We start from the raw sequence: 16,260 nt of genomic DNA on the forward strand, positions 1-16,260 counted from the left end.
GCATGTTTTTTTGTTTACGTGACAAACCTTGCTAATTGGCTGTGTCGGGTGTTGGCAGGTTTAACAACATTTATATTCATGCGATTTGATCAAAAAAATATTTTATGAATGATGTTCACATTGATTAGAGAACGAATGGAGGTTAAACATATAGTTTAAACTGTCAATAAACACGGGCTTGGGCATGACACCTCAATAGAAAAGGGTACGATGGCCTTTGGTCGAAATTAATGACAGTGGCGGTCAACGGGAAGGAACACACCCAAGAGGACGGCTGCCGCTTTGATGGAGCAATGAGAAAAAAATGCAAGTCGCGTACAGGTGCTCTGTAGATTTTTACGTTGTGGGACCACGGTTGATGCCAATGGCTTGTTGAGGGGCCTTTCTCCAGCAGTGAATTGATCATGGTTGAAAGCTTTAACATTATTTTCTGAGCCGCATGAGATGATGTCGCGAGATGACGTGCCACATCATGACTTCATCGGGAGGCGCACATGACTTGTGATGTCATCACCTTGGCCAAAAAATTATTATAAATTATGCACGGGTTTTTCTTTTCGCTAAGTTTTGGGTAACCTTTTAATCAATTGTCCCAGTCCCTAATAGCCACAAAACTTTATACTAAAGTTATATTTACAATGGATTATCTTTAAGAATTATCGTGACCCCCAACTCCAGACAGACAGTCTGAATGACAGGCAGACAGAGCTAATGCATTTTCCAACTTAGTTTTAAAGCTTAAAAAAATGCAAAGCAATTAAAGCTCATATTCTTTGGGTCTTTCGGTAAAGTCACGTAGATAGAAATAAAAATATCACGTTCGATCGCAACGCAAGCAATCGTCATCAGGCTCTGCAATGAGCTGATGAGCTTTACATAAACTTCAATTATAATCCGGGGCATTTTCCACCACGCTGGCCGGCGCATGTCAGTGAAGAGGAGCCGGGACCGGTTCAGTTATCACTCGCCATTGTTTACAAAAAGCATCAAGATGGCAAAGTGACGTCTTTTGAAACAATACAAATTCCAGTCCACAGTTTTACAACTTTTTTTGGGAGTGTGTCACTGTTATGCTACCGAACGTATAGCTTTTGAGTTTAAATACTATTAAAACGTTACTTCCCTAAAACGGTTTAAATATTAAATTGAGTTTAAAAAATAAACCATAAAACATTCCCAACTAGTCAACGTACTGTACCCCACCATACACTGCACTTTAGACAGGCACAACAATTACCTTGCACAATATACACATCTCCACAGCGTGGATATTTCCTATTGCATATCCGAGTGCTATATTTAGCTGTATAAGAATGTTCATTACAGTGATACTGTAGACTGTGTAGGCACAGCTTTCTTGTACAAAAAAACAAGCTACACCTTAACCTGGTTGAGCAATAAGTCTGATGCGTGTTTGACGTGTCTTAAATAAAAAAAAAACTGTTCCTTTATTTCTTAGTTGCACAAAACGAACGATTTCCATAGTTATATCTCGCCTTTTACTTTATCACGTAATCACACGGTCAGAGCCACTGTCCACACACTCCATCTGGTTCTTCTCCTGGTTTCCCTTTTATACTGCCAGATCGGAAGTGACGTCATGGGCTCAACCAACGGAGGGCCTAACCAAGGTGGATTCTAAACAGTTGGAATATTTCGATTTAAAGCTTTCGTGACTGCAGGGATTCATCTTCTTGGTTCTTTCAGTAAAGTTACGTAGAAGGGACGTCCTGAGGACGGCTGCTTGCGTTGTGGCCGCAACGTCGTGAGAATTGTATTTTATTATGTTTTATTTTTATTATTTTATTATTTACCTTCTACGTGACTTTACCGAAAGAACCAAGATGATGAGTTGGAATTTTCCAAGTCAAGTATGCCCAATCTTCAACAAATGTATGACAGATAATCTTGGGTTCTTTCGGTAAAGTCACGTAGATAAAAAAAATAAACTGTTTATAAAGGTTTAAAATGGGCATAGCCCAAGTGTCAGCAGCATGGGCGGGGCAGCGAATGTTAATGTAAGTGATGGGCAAAGACGGCGCTGGTGGTGGGTTTCCACCAATTAAAGGGCTGCCAGGTGAAAATTAGCATGTTAATGTGAGATCGGAGAGCGGCCTCCATTGCGAGCGAGCTGAGGTGGCTATGTTAATGTGAAAGATTAGCATGTTAATGTAAGATTGCAGAGCCGCCGCCACGTAGAGGTTGGCGCGCGGAGGTATGACAGATGTACATCAAATGTATATACAGAAATAATACATTCACTTTCTGTCTTATGGCTCTTACAGACTGCACTTGGCAACCAAGCTGTATATAACAATTACCCCTCACTGGTAGGATTCCTCAAAATGTAGTTTCTACCGCAAAATCAATTTATGCTGTAAATTATCAGACCGTTAAGTTTACTAAATGTGCGTTAACAGTGATACAAGACCTCCGCGTGAGTGTGTTCAGTAAGGATGTGCTGCTAATTTGTGCAAGATTTTTTGTTTTTCTATTTTTTCCTCTTCCCCTATAGCATCCCAATTGTGCTATCTGTGTAACGTTATGAGACGTGGGCATTAATTTGGATACCTCGCGCAGCATCCCACAAAAGCAGACATCACACAACTACTTCTGAGAGTCGTCCAAGTGACCTCTGGTCCGCACAAAATAGGGGGCGGAACTTTCCCACCCGTCGCATGACAGGAAAACCAATAATTACAATTGTCAGAGATAGAATATAGGCAAATAAAGTCCACAACCAAATTCAATGCGATAGCTTTTTGTGCAGTCATCCATGACCAGTGAGATCATCGAATCTTTACATTTAAAAAAAACCGTTAAGAAAGTTGGTGTGGTACAGCAAACAGCAAGTTGTATTGCCCTATAAGTATGTGACAGTAGCGTCATACCTAAATGAATCGTAAGAAATTGGAATAAAATAATGATTGCAAAGCAATTCAATTATGACCGCAGTGTAATCACAAACTTAACTACTCTATTTTTGCAACACAATGGATATGAACATGAATGACATCACATTGATCGTTAAACGTGAACACAGCTGTAGATAAGCCGAGTCAGATTAGAAGTACATTTTAAGACAAGGGTCGGCAAACTGCGGCTCAGGAGCCGCATGCGGCTCTTTAAGAACTGCTTCGTGACGTTATTTATTAAGGACCACCATCTCACATTGACATGCATTGCGGCTCTTGAAATAGTTTTTTTTAACCAAATTCGAACAAAAATGGCTCTTTTTGTTATTTTGGTTGCCGACTCCTGCTTTAGAGTCTGTTGCACCAAGTCAGCATAATGAGCTAGTGCCTATGATCTTATGAGTTTTAGCTCCTGGGCAAACAAGCGAACTGGAGTATTTAAACCCTTGGCTTTCGCGGGTTTATTGTTCGCGGTTTTGGCCTCTCTGTATACCAATTTAGTTGTCGCAGGGGTTAGTTTTGGCCTTTAGCGGGTATACAAGGAAGTATTACTCTAGAAGGTTCTGGAGTGATGGTATTGAGACTGATACTGTAATTCGGGGCGGGCGTGGGACACGAGGCAGTCAGTCACACCTTTGACGTGTAAGAATGTCGCGGACAAACAAAAATACAAAAATCTCACGTATAGCCATAACAGACTGTTGGGCCAAATGCTGTTAGCGAGAAGCTATGACGCCAGGCATGGCACACGAGGCGGTGGGTGGCCAACATCACGCCCGGCCGCCTTTGTCTCCCCAGTGGCAATGTTTACACATCGCACCAGGTACTCATTTGAGGCTGAGTCGACCTAAGGGAGGCCCAGGACCGATTCAGATAATCGTCACTGGTGTTGAGTGTGAATGGGAATCAAACTCGGCTCGCTGAGTTCGTAGCGCAGAGCACTAAGCACTACACCACCGCTTTGGATTGTCATCATCGGTAAGTACGGTATTTGTTCAGTATTTATACTACTATTTATTGTCTATTAATATTTTTTGTATAGGTTTAAAAAAAATTTGGGTTTATTTGGCATACAGTCCTGTACAGTACGTATTTCAAGAGTGATGTTTCTATTTTTGGTTGCCATGTTCCCAACCCCATTATTTAGGCAAGACTTAAGTTATGAATATCGCGGTTTTGGCTTTCCTGGCACTTTCCAAGAACGTAACCCCCGCTATATTGAAGGGTATCCTGCACGAACACAGTGCCCTAAATCATAAATGGGCTGCACTTTAATGTGTACATTAAGTGCAATCTCTTCCCAGTTATCAAGTCGCCACTTCTGTTTTTTTTTATACAGTTGATTCATTAGTTTAATATGAAGGCTTTCGAGAGCGATATTCATTATAAAGGTTTTTGGGTTAGATCACGTTAGTATAAATGTGTCGTAACCCTCCACCACCCGACACAGCCAGTAAGGTTTGTCACGTAAACACAAAACGACAATTAGTAACTACTTCAGCCCACCGGTGTGTTGGAGAGTAAATCCACAACATTTACAATTTGAATACGACATTTCGCTGGTAATTACATCCAACAACATCGGGCGATTTGCCAGAATAGTGAAGCAATCCACCTGCTTCCGGTCTTAAATAGAGAAAGATTATGCAATCACTGAACCCATCAGGTGCCGAGATCCAGGGGTGGAGGAGGGGGGGGATGACAAACCTTCCTGGCTGTGTCGGGTGGTGGAGGGTTACGACAAATGTATTTATACATTTATATATAAATTTATATATATGTCCTATATTATGGACAAATTTATACTTACGCGATCTAACCAAAAAACCTTTACTATGAATATTGGTCTCGAAAGCCTTCGTATTAAACTAATAAATCAACTGTATTTTTAAAAAAACTTCAGCCAGACTAAGATTACATCAAATAATCAAAATACTAAATATTGAAATGCGAAGCAGACCAGGTGACACGTTTGCACCAGTTTTTCACAGCGACGTTAAATATATATTTTAAGAAATTTGTACTGAAGAAAGACAAATATTCACAGAGAAAACATTAACTAACTGAAACCTGGTGATGATATAGTTAGTGTAATGTCTAATGAGAATGAACAGCAGGAAATGTTACAATAATTGTATTTTAAAAAGTTTGGATGAGGATAAATATGAGCAAAACAATGATCATGTACAAGAAGTTTGCTCGACAAATGGAGATAGACATCTGTTGGATGGGCACAACTTCAAAAGCAGTCGAGTATGTGTACCTGGGGCAGGTATTAAAGGCAGCCCAACATCAAAAATATAAAAATGAGAGCAGGTTGGAGTCCTTTTGAAAACTTGAATTTGATGATGAAAAGCAACATACCAATGTACCTAACGAAGACTGTGTTTAATTAATGTGTACTACCTTCTATGGCATATGGTTCAGAAAGCCAATTAAATAAAAAGTGTGCCAGAGACAGAAAGCGAAAAACATGGAGGAGAGAACAAACACAAGTTCATGCCATCATTCAAACGAGAAATACATAAATGGAAGTGACCTTTGGTAGGAATGGATAACGGATGATTTTCAAGAATAAAAACCGAATGGCAGCCAAGGATTCGAGCGCATCAGAGAGAGCATCCATTTGCTGGTGAATTTGCTGGTGAATACAACCAATTGTGACGTCGTACTCAAATAGGCGTCTCCAGCATCTCCAAAAACACCCTCCTCTCCACGGTTGTTTGCCCTTTGCCCCTACCTCTCGCGAGCTCTTCAACTTGTGAAGCAGCTACACTAATAATCATGCGCAAGTGACGTCACTCCACATTGACAGCCCCCCTCATTAATAATCATGAGCAGGTGATGTCCTCCAAATGGACACCCCCCCATTATTATCTACTCTGAGCCAATAATGTCTGTGTGCAACGCTCGTGACGTCACTCCACGTCGGCCAGCCCCCCTCATTAATAATAATTAGCGGGTGACGTCACTCCACATGGGGGGCCGAGGCGCCTCCTCCCCCCTCCTCGGCATCAACTCACAACCATCACGACAAAGGCAGAACCCTCACGTCATCACGCGATCTCCGTAACGCTGTTGAGACATCAAAGTAAAAAGGACGTCATGATGAGCAAGGGATTATCACCTTAAAATGAAATAGGTCTGTGTCATCGCGCCATTACAAATTGCACACGCATTAATGCAGTTAATATCACATCGCGGTCTGCTTTTCGCTGGCCAATTTCAGATTTACTGCAATATACCCATTCTTGGACGGGCAAAAGGCTCGTTGTAAATGTTGTGGGTTTACTCTCCAACACACTGGTGTGCTGTAGTAACTAATTGGCATGTTTTGTTTACGTAAGAAACCTTATTCATTGGCTGTGTCGTGTGGTGGTAAGTTAACGACACATTTATATTTAGGCGATCTAAGCCAAAAAAACTTTTATTATGTATAATATTGGTCGCGAAAGCCTACGTGTTAAACTGCAATGACATCATTTTTGTGGCCAGGGGCTAGGTGGATTTGTCACATTACAGGATCATAAGAGGTGGCAACAGCTTGGGGGAGGCCTTCATTCTGCAGCGGACTGAGCATGACCGATTGGTGATGACACTAAATGTAAAGTATCTTAAACCTCAGATCGGGTTAACTGCACGAGCAATCAACCACAAAACACGTGGTACAGTAGCCAACTTATTTATTTTCGGGTGTGGAGCAACCATCACATTTTTGTGATGCTCTCTGCGACCCATTCCCCAGCACCCACCCCTGCCTTCTCAATGAGGTCTGTGTATATGCAACCTTTCCTGAAAACCTTCGAACATCCCTCACAGGCGTCTATGGTCAATATAAGCCTCCCCCCACCCCATCACACCAAACCTCACAACCCCACCTCCTGCTTGAACCCTGATATACTCAGCAGCATTTGTTTCATTAATTGCAAAAATGTATTAAATGGCTTTACGGTCCCCTCCATTAATGTGGTAAATCAAGGTGATGTTGGTTTGCAAGTTAGTACAATACAGCACTCGTGAACGAGTAGAAAAGGTTTTCCAAAACTTTTTGAAGTACAATATTTTAAAATAATCGACTCCTTAACTTTTACCACAGTGTTGAATTAACTCGTATTACCGTATAAATAAGTGCAGTACACTCATTTGATGCCTATATTAGTAGCTAATTGGCATGTTTTAGGTGATTGTGAATTTTTCCAATCCAATCGTTTCAAGAGACGTGGTCAACATTACGACAATGACAACAATTATTTAAGTGCAATTAAGCATCGTGAAGAAAATACTGTATTCTTGTTATATTTTTGGTTCGTTGCTTACTGATACAAAAAAAACAAGCTAATGCTCTCTACCATGACTACCACGAAACAAAAAAAGATGTACAGTGCTCAAACCGGCAATGAAATACGTAAATAAAAAAGCACGTGCCTGAAAGCAACGTGACCACGAGATGTGCATCAAGACAACGCTCTTCGTTACTTATACCATGCACTGAATGGCCGAGCAATTGTACCACTCATCTGGATTATCTGAACCTAAAATCTTGTGCTCTCCCCCCACCCTTTCATGATCACTGCAGTATTATTGATGAGCTCAGAGGTAAACACTGCAGGCATCATGTGACCAGCACTGCCGCACACAGGTCTGTACCAACATCTGCCGCTCATGATAAAGATGGGGGGGGGGGATCCGGTTTCACTTTAAAACTTGTGCATCGCTTGCCTGTTAAGCATTTAAGCCACGACCTTGCACGACGAGTTTATGCATCAGGGTATATTGTAATTTGAGTCTCTTTGTGACCCCCCCCCCCCCCAATTTTTTTTTTCTTTTTGAAGAAAAAGAACTACCGGTTCAATATTTTGCTAAATTCTGTGCATAGAAAGTATGCTGCTGCGCTTTATTTGGCAGTCCTAATCATACCTTACTATTAAATTTAAATAGTCCATCTTTTAGAGATCCAGTTAACTTGTTTGGCTTTGAAGGGCATCCTGGAAATGTTTTATATAACCTGAAAATATGGGTCCACTAAGCGACACCAGAATACTGTGAATGGATTCTCACGAGGACTGAATATGATTCATATGTGGTATTCATAGAATGCTGTGCTGCGTAGGTCAGTTAACACGAAGTCTGTGGATTTCAAAACCCTGTATCTGGGGGAGGAGACGTGTCACCATGGAAACATTGCAAAGTGAAGGTGAACATTTCACTATTTGTTTAGGTTCAAGACCAAAAAAAACTCCCAAGAGAAAGGAATGAGCATATGGAAGACATGATGAAAACATTGATAACAAAAAGCATTGTCTGAGCTGTAACCGGCAGGCCAATGTTGAATACATGTTATCAAACAGGAAACGTGTTTATACAGTACTTTAGATCCCACTGTGGAGCTGCTCTCTTTACAGACCACACTGTACTATGTATATAAACAGCATACCATTGTGGTATTTCACCATTTTCCACATTGTTTTTAAACTTCTTCCTTGTTTGAACTTCTACGAGATCGTAAAAACACACAGTAAAATGCGACAGTTGAAATAAAATGTCATTACTTTCTCTTGTATAATTGTACCATTCACTATAACTAACACCTAGCTAAATAGTTTAAAAAAAAAATGTTTTATCCACAATGTACCGTATGCTGAACTTCTTTCGCACTGTACGTAGCCAACCATGCTAATCGGAGGTGTACTTATTCACATGAATACAGTTAGCTGTGCAGAAAATCCATCATTCAAAAGAAATGATATGCAGTAAGCCTTTGACTACTGCAAATGCTGAAGGCTGCCTCGTAACCCAACTCTACTGACCTTCATGGGAAAAACACACATTACACATACAGTCGGGGTAAACACAATCCTCACATGTGTCATGCCAAAACACTCCACAGGGGTGCAATGTTCAACGTTAACAAGATGCATACATTTCACTCGCCTTGTCATTAAGCCATCGTTTAAAATGTTTTAAAAAGCTAAATACCTACATGATATAAACTATGCAGACGTGGGTAAACGCTGTAAAATATTTACCAAATGCTCAGAACTCCTTCCTGGGTAATGCCTGTGTGGAAGTACCAGTAGAAATTGTAATCGCTCTAAATTTGCATATTACATTATTTATTAATGGGGTCTTTTTTGGTACACATGTAAACACCACACGCTCTGCAATCGACAAGCTATGCTTTAGAGGTTGCAAGCCATTGCATCAGGTTTCCTCAAGTGTCATACTCGCTAGCCACCACTGTATGGTGTTGCAAAACTCACCACTCACTCTGCCTGATGTTGTAAGGCCATCTACAGATTACATGTGATACTGCACTGCATGTAAATATCTGAAATTCACTGTACCGTTTTTTTCATTTATGATTTTTTAAATATAACTGTACTGCTTTAAAAATGTTGTTAGTATCAATATAACAAAGGGACATGCGAATTGTCAAAAGTGCATCTCATGGTCACGACCAATGTACATTTAACTGCTGTATTTGCATAAAGGGAATACAATGTAGTCATGAAGATACATGTAAATAAATCGCTTACCGTAACAGGAGCCACAGTTTCCATAGCCAGCCATCCATGGTACATTTCCCAAAGCACATGAATAGCACTTGCTCTTTCAGCACAAATGATTGGTCTAAACTAGGGCTGAACGATTTGGGGAAAATATCTAATTGCGATTTTTCTGACAGATATTTCGATTGCGATTAAAACATTTAAGTCAAGCTTCAGTTCAATATTCACTGTGTAATAGATTTAAAACATGTGATGGAGCATTACCACATGATACTATCATAATATGAACTGCTCTATATATTATAATGCAAGGATGAGAACTTAAAATATATGAATTGCTTCCAACATTTATTTATAAAAAAAAAATTTGAAATAGAACAATCAAACATAGAACAATTGTTAAGTTAAATAAATTAAGTTATAATAATCAAAAGTAAAACAATTCCAATAAGAAAGTAATAGGGGACTTTTCAAATCGCAAAAAATCTAAGCCTTTGCGATTTTCTAATCGCATTGTTTCAAATTTCGATTTCGATTTTAAATCGATTAATCGTTCAGCCCTAGTCTAAACGCAACGCTAATTGTACATTAATTTAAATCAATCACGTGTATAAAAAGTGAGAGTACTGCTTATGTGAAGCAGAATATACCAATGCGAATGGGTAGATGTTGAGAAAGGAATCCCAGGTCTTCACTCTGATGACATCCATGCTAATGACGTAGGATTCTGAAATGTGGAAGGAATAAAAAAATATACATATTTAAAAATGCAATAATTTACGCACATCCAGATTCTTAATTTTAAGCTAAAAGTCTAAGTTGATTTCATCAAGACTTCATGTAGCCCAGGGGTCGGCAACCAATATAGCAAGAGCCATATTCTTAGAATTAGTTAAAAACCTCAATTCGTTAAAAACCTCAATACTTCAAGAACCGCAATGCATGTGGTGAACATGAGACGGTGGTCCTTACTCTTGGTTCTTTCGGTAAAGTCACGTATGTATAAAATTTAATAAATTACGACGTTTCGGGCGCAACACAAGCGTCTATCATCACATTTCAGAATCCTACGTCGTGATTTATTTTATTTTATACCTACGTGACTTTACCGAAAGAACCAAGAGTATGGATTCCTGCAGTCACGAAAGCTTCAAATCACGGTGGTCCTTGATAAATAACGGCACGAAGCAGTCCTCCGGAGCCGCAGGTTGCAGACCCCTTTGATCGAGCCTATCAGCTGCTGTGTCCAAGTGAGGTTAGGCATCTCATCAACATTGGTATTTTACTGAAAATACATTTCTAATCTGTATTTGTTTACATATCAACAACAGGCATATCATCAGCATGCTCTGCTTCACGATTAACTTTGGCAATAAAAAAAAACTTCACCTTGTGCAAAAACAGCAAAACTATGAATATCATATACCATTTACACACTATCTCAATCTCACTTGACTAGCGTAACTGGACATCTTTTTTCTCCTGATGACGATTGCTTGTGTTGCGATTGAAACGTCGTAGTTTTACTGGTAGGAACCACCTGGTTCCACCAGCCCACAGGGGATTATTGTGTCCGCCCGTCTGTCGTGCATCCAAAATGGGAGGGGTAGGGCTGGGTGGAGAGGGGAGGGTGGGGAGGGGCTGGGTGGGGAGGGAGGGTGGGGAGAGGCTGGGTGGGGAGGGGCTGGGTGGGGAGGGGCTGGGTGGGGAGGGGCTGGGTGGGGAGGGTGGGTGGGTGGGGGATGGGAGGGGTGGGGCTGGGTGTCGAGGGGCTGGTCACCCCGTGGTGCCCTTATGAAACTCAACGTTTAACCTACTCACGCCGGCTTGTGCCCACCCTCACAGTCGGGCATATTTGCGGAATACACCACGCCGCCGTTGACCCTGGCCATTGACCGAGCAAACCAACGTTCCTACCAGCTCCCTCCGCAGGAATGTGTTTTGTTTGAACCTATCTACGTGACTTTACCGAAAGACCCAAGAAAATGAATTCCTGCAGTCACGAAAGCTTTAAGTCAAGATTTGGACATTGGCAATTAGCTCCTGAACATAATACCATAGGCAAGACTACAATCTGACTTTAATAGTATGGTGTACTTGCTGTACAACATCCTGATTAAGCACTTGTTTAGAATACACTTTTCATTGAAATAATGTGACAACGAATATACCAGAGGCCGTATTTTTTGCAAGGAAGTCAGTTTTATATGTAACCAGATAAGACCCCAGTGGCGAAAGTTGCTATATTACAAGCGAGCCCTGGGAAGATTAGAATGTAAAATAACTTGAGAGAAAAAAAACAATGCAAATGTTAAAACTATACACTGTATTGCATTTTAATTACATAGTTTGTTGAGTAGACCATTATGTCCCAGTTTAAATATAAAGTGTTTTGTTGAATAATGCAAAGGTTGGTTGATCTGAAACCCCTGTGCAAACCTTTGGCTATTATCCCCTTGCGTGCGGGTTTTCTCCAGTGTATCCGTGTTCCTCCCAAATGGAGAAACTCGCTCATTACAATACAATCGCTCAATGCAGTACTCTGAAAAAGTTCCGCGAGTGAGGCTTTCGTGCATAAACAAATGGAATAATTCCATGTAATTTGTGACCAGGTGAGATTCCTTTGAGACGGAGGTCCCATTTGGAAAAATGAATTACAGCACGCAACATCAAATTATGGAAATACTGTATCACGTCGCATATCACTCGCTGGGGAATGAGGTTATTAATCTTGATTTGAAGCTTTCGTGATTGCAGGAATCCATACTTTTTGGTTCTTTCGGTATTTTATTGCTGTGGTTGTCCCACCTGATGAAGTTCGCTTGTGTTGCAATCGAAACATCGTGATTTGTTTCATTTTATTTCTACCTACGTGACTTTACCGAAAGAACCAAAGGGAATGAGGTTATTTTTAAAGGTGTATATCGGAAAAGGTCGGATGCGTCAATTTCACCGTGCACAAATAGGTCACTGGACAAAAATAAATAAGCAAACGTATGCCAGATCTAAACAAAAATAATCCGATAAGCAGTGGCTACGTACGGTGCAAAAGAGGTTCAGCATACAGTACACAAATCCTTTACGTAAGTTGGAATGGGGCAAAAGTGGCCGTGTTTGGGTGGCAGAGAGGTGTCATAATGGTCATGTCATTTGCTCTGACCGTGAGCCAAGATTCGAATCCTCCCAAAATCTGTTTTTTGTTGGGGTTAGATCGCGTAAGTGGAATACAAACAAAATTCACGTGTTTGTGAACATCGATATGCAATAACGGCACTGGGTTAATTCTCAGGACGGCGAATATTCGACATCGATTGGACTGTTAGACAATCACCAGTGGGTATTTGTGGGTGGTGGGGGAGCATCAATGTCACCAGCGGCCCTCACCTGCTCCACCAAAGGGCTTCAACAGCAAGGCCGGCAGCTCCGCATCAATCATCCCCGACTCCCACACACGCAGACGAGCGCCTTGTCCGGGGGCCCAGATAGCACGTATCAGTCGTTGTTTTACCGTTGCCTTGTTGTTTGATTATTGTTTATCAACTCTTGTTCATTGTTTGTTCTCCAACTCGTTCTCGCTATGTGCAGGCCGGTCTCACCAGCACTCACTCACTCACTGGACCAAGTACACACACACAAACACCACGCACGATATCCCGTCACCGTTGTCGTGCTCTAGACCGCTTTCTCCGTGGCCTCTTGACTTTTGTCCTCGTCGTTTGTAGCGAGCGAGTGAGCGAGCGACGCCACAGCACTTAGACGCTTCGATTTCGGAACGTTCGGCAACCTCTTGCGGCTAATTTCTATCAAACCCGTGCCGATACGGAACCCAGGAACTTCGACCTTTAACCCCCCCCCCACGAGCCAGTGCAGAGGCGACGTCATCACGCTCGCGTTACGCACGAAGTTCGTTCGCGGCTACGGCTGGATCACGTCATTACGCAACGCGGAGTCCGTGCGTGGTGACGTCATCGCGTACGGTTGGAATGGAGCCGTGGTTGGGTGGCAGAGAGGGGTCATAATGGCCATGTCATTTGCTCTGACCGTGAGCCAAGGTTCGAATTCTCCCTTCAAATAACCGTGTAAAATCTGTTTTTTTGTTGGGGTTAGATCGCGTTAATATAATTGTGTCGTTAACCCACCACCATCCGACAGTCAATTCGTAAGGTTTGCCACGTAAACAAAAACGTGCCAATTAGTTGACTACAGAAACACCAGTGTGTTGGAGAGTAAATCCACATTTACAATTTGAGTACGACGTTTCGCTGGTGATTACAGCCAGCTTAATCGGGCAATTTTTGCCAGAATTGTTAAGAAGTTTTCCTGTTTCCTACTTACGCTAACTAACCCCCCAAAATAATTCATTATGAACATTGGTCGCGAAAGCCTACGTGTTAAATTGACTAACCTCGTGTAAATCTGGTTGGCAGGAGTGGAGTTGAACGATTTTCAAAAATACATGTAACATTAGTTTTAATTTACAAAGGCACTCTGCTTAGTCAACACGTTGTTAGTCTTCTGTGGTGGTATAATGTCAAGGGTCGTCCAGATGTCTTGTGACCCCGCCAATTAATTGACCACTCACATTGTTTCTCTCTTTGCTTATTCATTTCTGTTTACACACCCATTGGTATACTCAAATATTACGGTTTAGATCATTAAATGGGGGTGAAAAGACATCTGGACCACCCTGTACAGTGGAGTGTTTGGAGCAGATTGTGCATTATCCAACTGCCAACATTCATCTGGCTTGTGCTTTATAATGAGGGTACATTTAACCAACATGCATGCAGTCTAGGTTTCCACTTTTTCCACAGACCAAGTATATATATTTCTCACCTTAGGTCTATCAGAACTGCAGTCTACAGTACTGAAACAAAGTTCAATATTGCAATACCAATCTTGATTTGAAACTTTCGTGACTGCAGGAATCCATACTCTTTGGTTCTTTCGGTAAAGTCGCGTAGGTAGAAATACCAGTACCAAGGTTCGGTACAAATTAATTCCTGCCACCAGAATACCGATGCCAATTATCGGACTGTCCAGGTCAAATCTGGACAGGTGGTAACCTAAATTCAGTCCAAAGCTGATTAAGACATTCTTCCCTGCCTTGAAAAGATACCTTAAAATGTTTCCAAAGAGCATAATTTCAAAGAAACGTGATTTTCTGATGTTGTGTATTGCCATATAGACCTACGTACGGTGCAAAAGTTCAACATACAGTGTATGCATCCATTACCGTAAGTGAAAAAGTCAGATTCGTGAACATCTATAGATAACGACAGAAACACCATGCAGTAACACGGAACTGGGTTCATTTTAAATAATATGTGGAATACCATTCAGTAAAACATGGTGTTTTGTAAAATAAATCGTATCCACACCAGTTCCACGGGCTAGTTTGCATGACCTTAAGGACCACCAGTAATCGACTGAGCACAGGTTGGGAACCACTGCTATAGACATTGTACAATGTCCTTTTTAGTAAAGCATATACCGTGGTCAATTATTGGTGATATTGTAGTCCCTGCCCATTATGCGTAAACGGTCAATCCATTCAATGATTATATTATTAATTGCTTCTTAACTTCCCAATACGTACATAGAATCATGTTTGTAAGAATCATGATTATGCAAATTAAATGCAAATACCATGCAATCATGTTTAGGATAATGGAGGAAACAAAACTACAAAGACAATGCAAATCAGCACAAAAACAGAAACCAGTTGATACTAAAATGCAGTTGATGAATTGCATTTAATTTCTGAGGGGAGTGAACGATTACATGCATATTCGCCATTGCTTTTAAAATTAGCATATTTTTATTAAAACTATCATTTCCAAAAATGTAAATCAGCCAGTGTTTTCATTTACAGTATACTACACCTCTTAGGTCTATCAAAGCAAATGTGTGAATGTGAATATTTCCTTGAGCTGCCTTATGGATCAATTGTTGTAGTGCCTTAAATGTCTCATGGGAGGAACGTAATGCCCATGTCGTAATTGCTCATTCTTTTAAATAAGCAGAGCTGTCATCACAACCGTACAAATGATTATAGGTGCAATATACATAAAACAGCCAGGATATATATGAATACATGTTCTAAGCAGTTTAACACGTAGGCTTTCGTGACTAAGCAATAGCAAATGTCAAACTCATACAAGTGCCAGTGTCACCCTTTTCCAAAATAGATCAATATGAAAATGTAACCGTTTGTGTGTGTGTTTGTTATCCTTCGCCCGCACCTCCATTGTGCGAAAGAAGTTATACATACAGTATATACACAAAATCAGTATTATTTGATGTGATGAGATTTCATTGTTTAATTAACATCTTCACTTAAAGCTTTCGTGACTGCAGGAATACATATTCTATGGGTCTTTCGGTAAAGCCACGTAGATACTAAAAGTTGTGTGGAAACCCTCCATACAACTATTAGTATAACCAACAGAGAACATTTGCAGAATAATAAACTATGTATGTGTTATCCAACAAAACACATAACCATGAAATCTGCATGGCTATGCTAGATCAGTCAAACAGTTTCAAATGTAATTTATGTAGTATCAGGATTTTTAGTTTTGGTTTGGCTGGAGAACAGCTAAAATCATGACAATTTAAAATGTAAGTCATCTATCCAAAAGCTTCTCAATTAAAATTGATAACGAATGTGAAAATCCATTATTTATGGAATATTAAAAGTATTGTATGTACTGGAATACACAGGCAATATTGTGGTCATAATTTAGTCATGTGTAATTATTTAAAATTCGTCTCGAATTGTTTTAGTTACAATGGCATAATTGAGTACTTGTACGTTACTTAATAACCAATAC

The 16,260-nt window shown here is 40.6% G+C and overlaps 1 protein-coding gene across 1 annotated transcript in view; it reads right to left on the reverse strand.

Annotated features, from left to right (window-relative positions):
• Positions 1-13,258, reverse strand: part of LOC144933762 (KAT8 regulatory NSL complex subunit 1-like) — a 49,593-nt gene extending 36,335 nt beyond the window's left edge. The window contains exons 1-2 of the mRNA XM_078858845.1: positions 12,809-13,258; positions 10,075-10,151 (exon numbers count right to left, since the gene is read on the reverse strand). The gene's annotated coding sequence lies outside the window, so the exon portion shown is untranslated. The remainder of the gene's footprint in view (positions 1-10,074; positions 10,152-12,808) is intronic.
• Positions 13,259-16,260: the final 3,002 nt, after the last annotated feature.

This window comes from Lampetra fluviatilis, chromosome 1, assembly GCF_964198595.1.
Source record: "Lampetra fluviatilis chromosome 1, kcLamFluv1.1, whole genome shotgun sequence".
Taxonomy (NCBI): Eukaryota; Metazoa; Chordata; class Hyperoartia; order Petromyzontiformes; family Petromyzontidae; genus Lampetra; species Lampetra fluviatilis.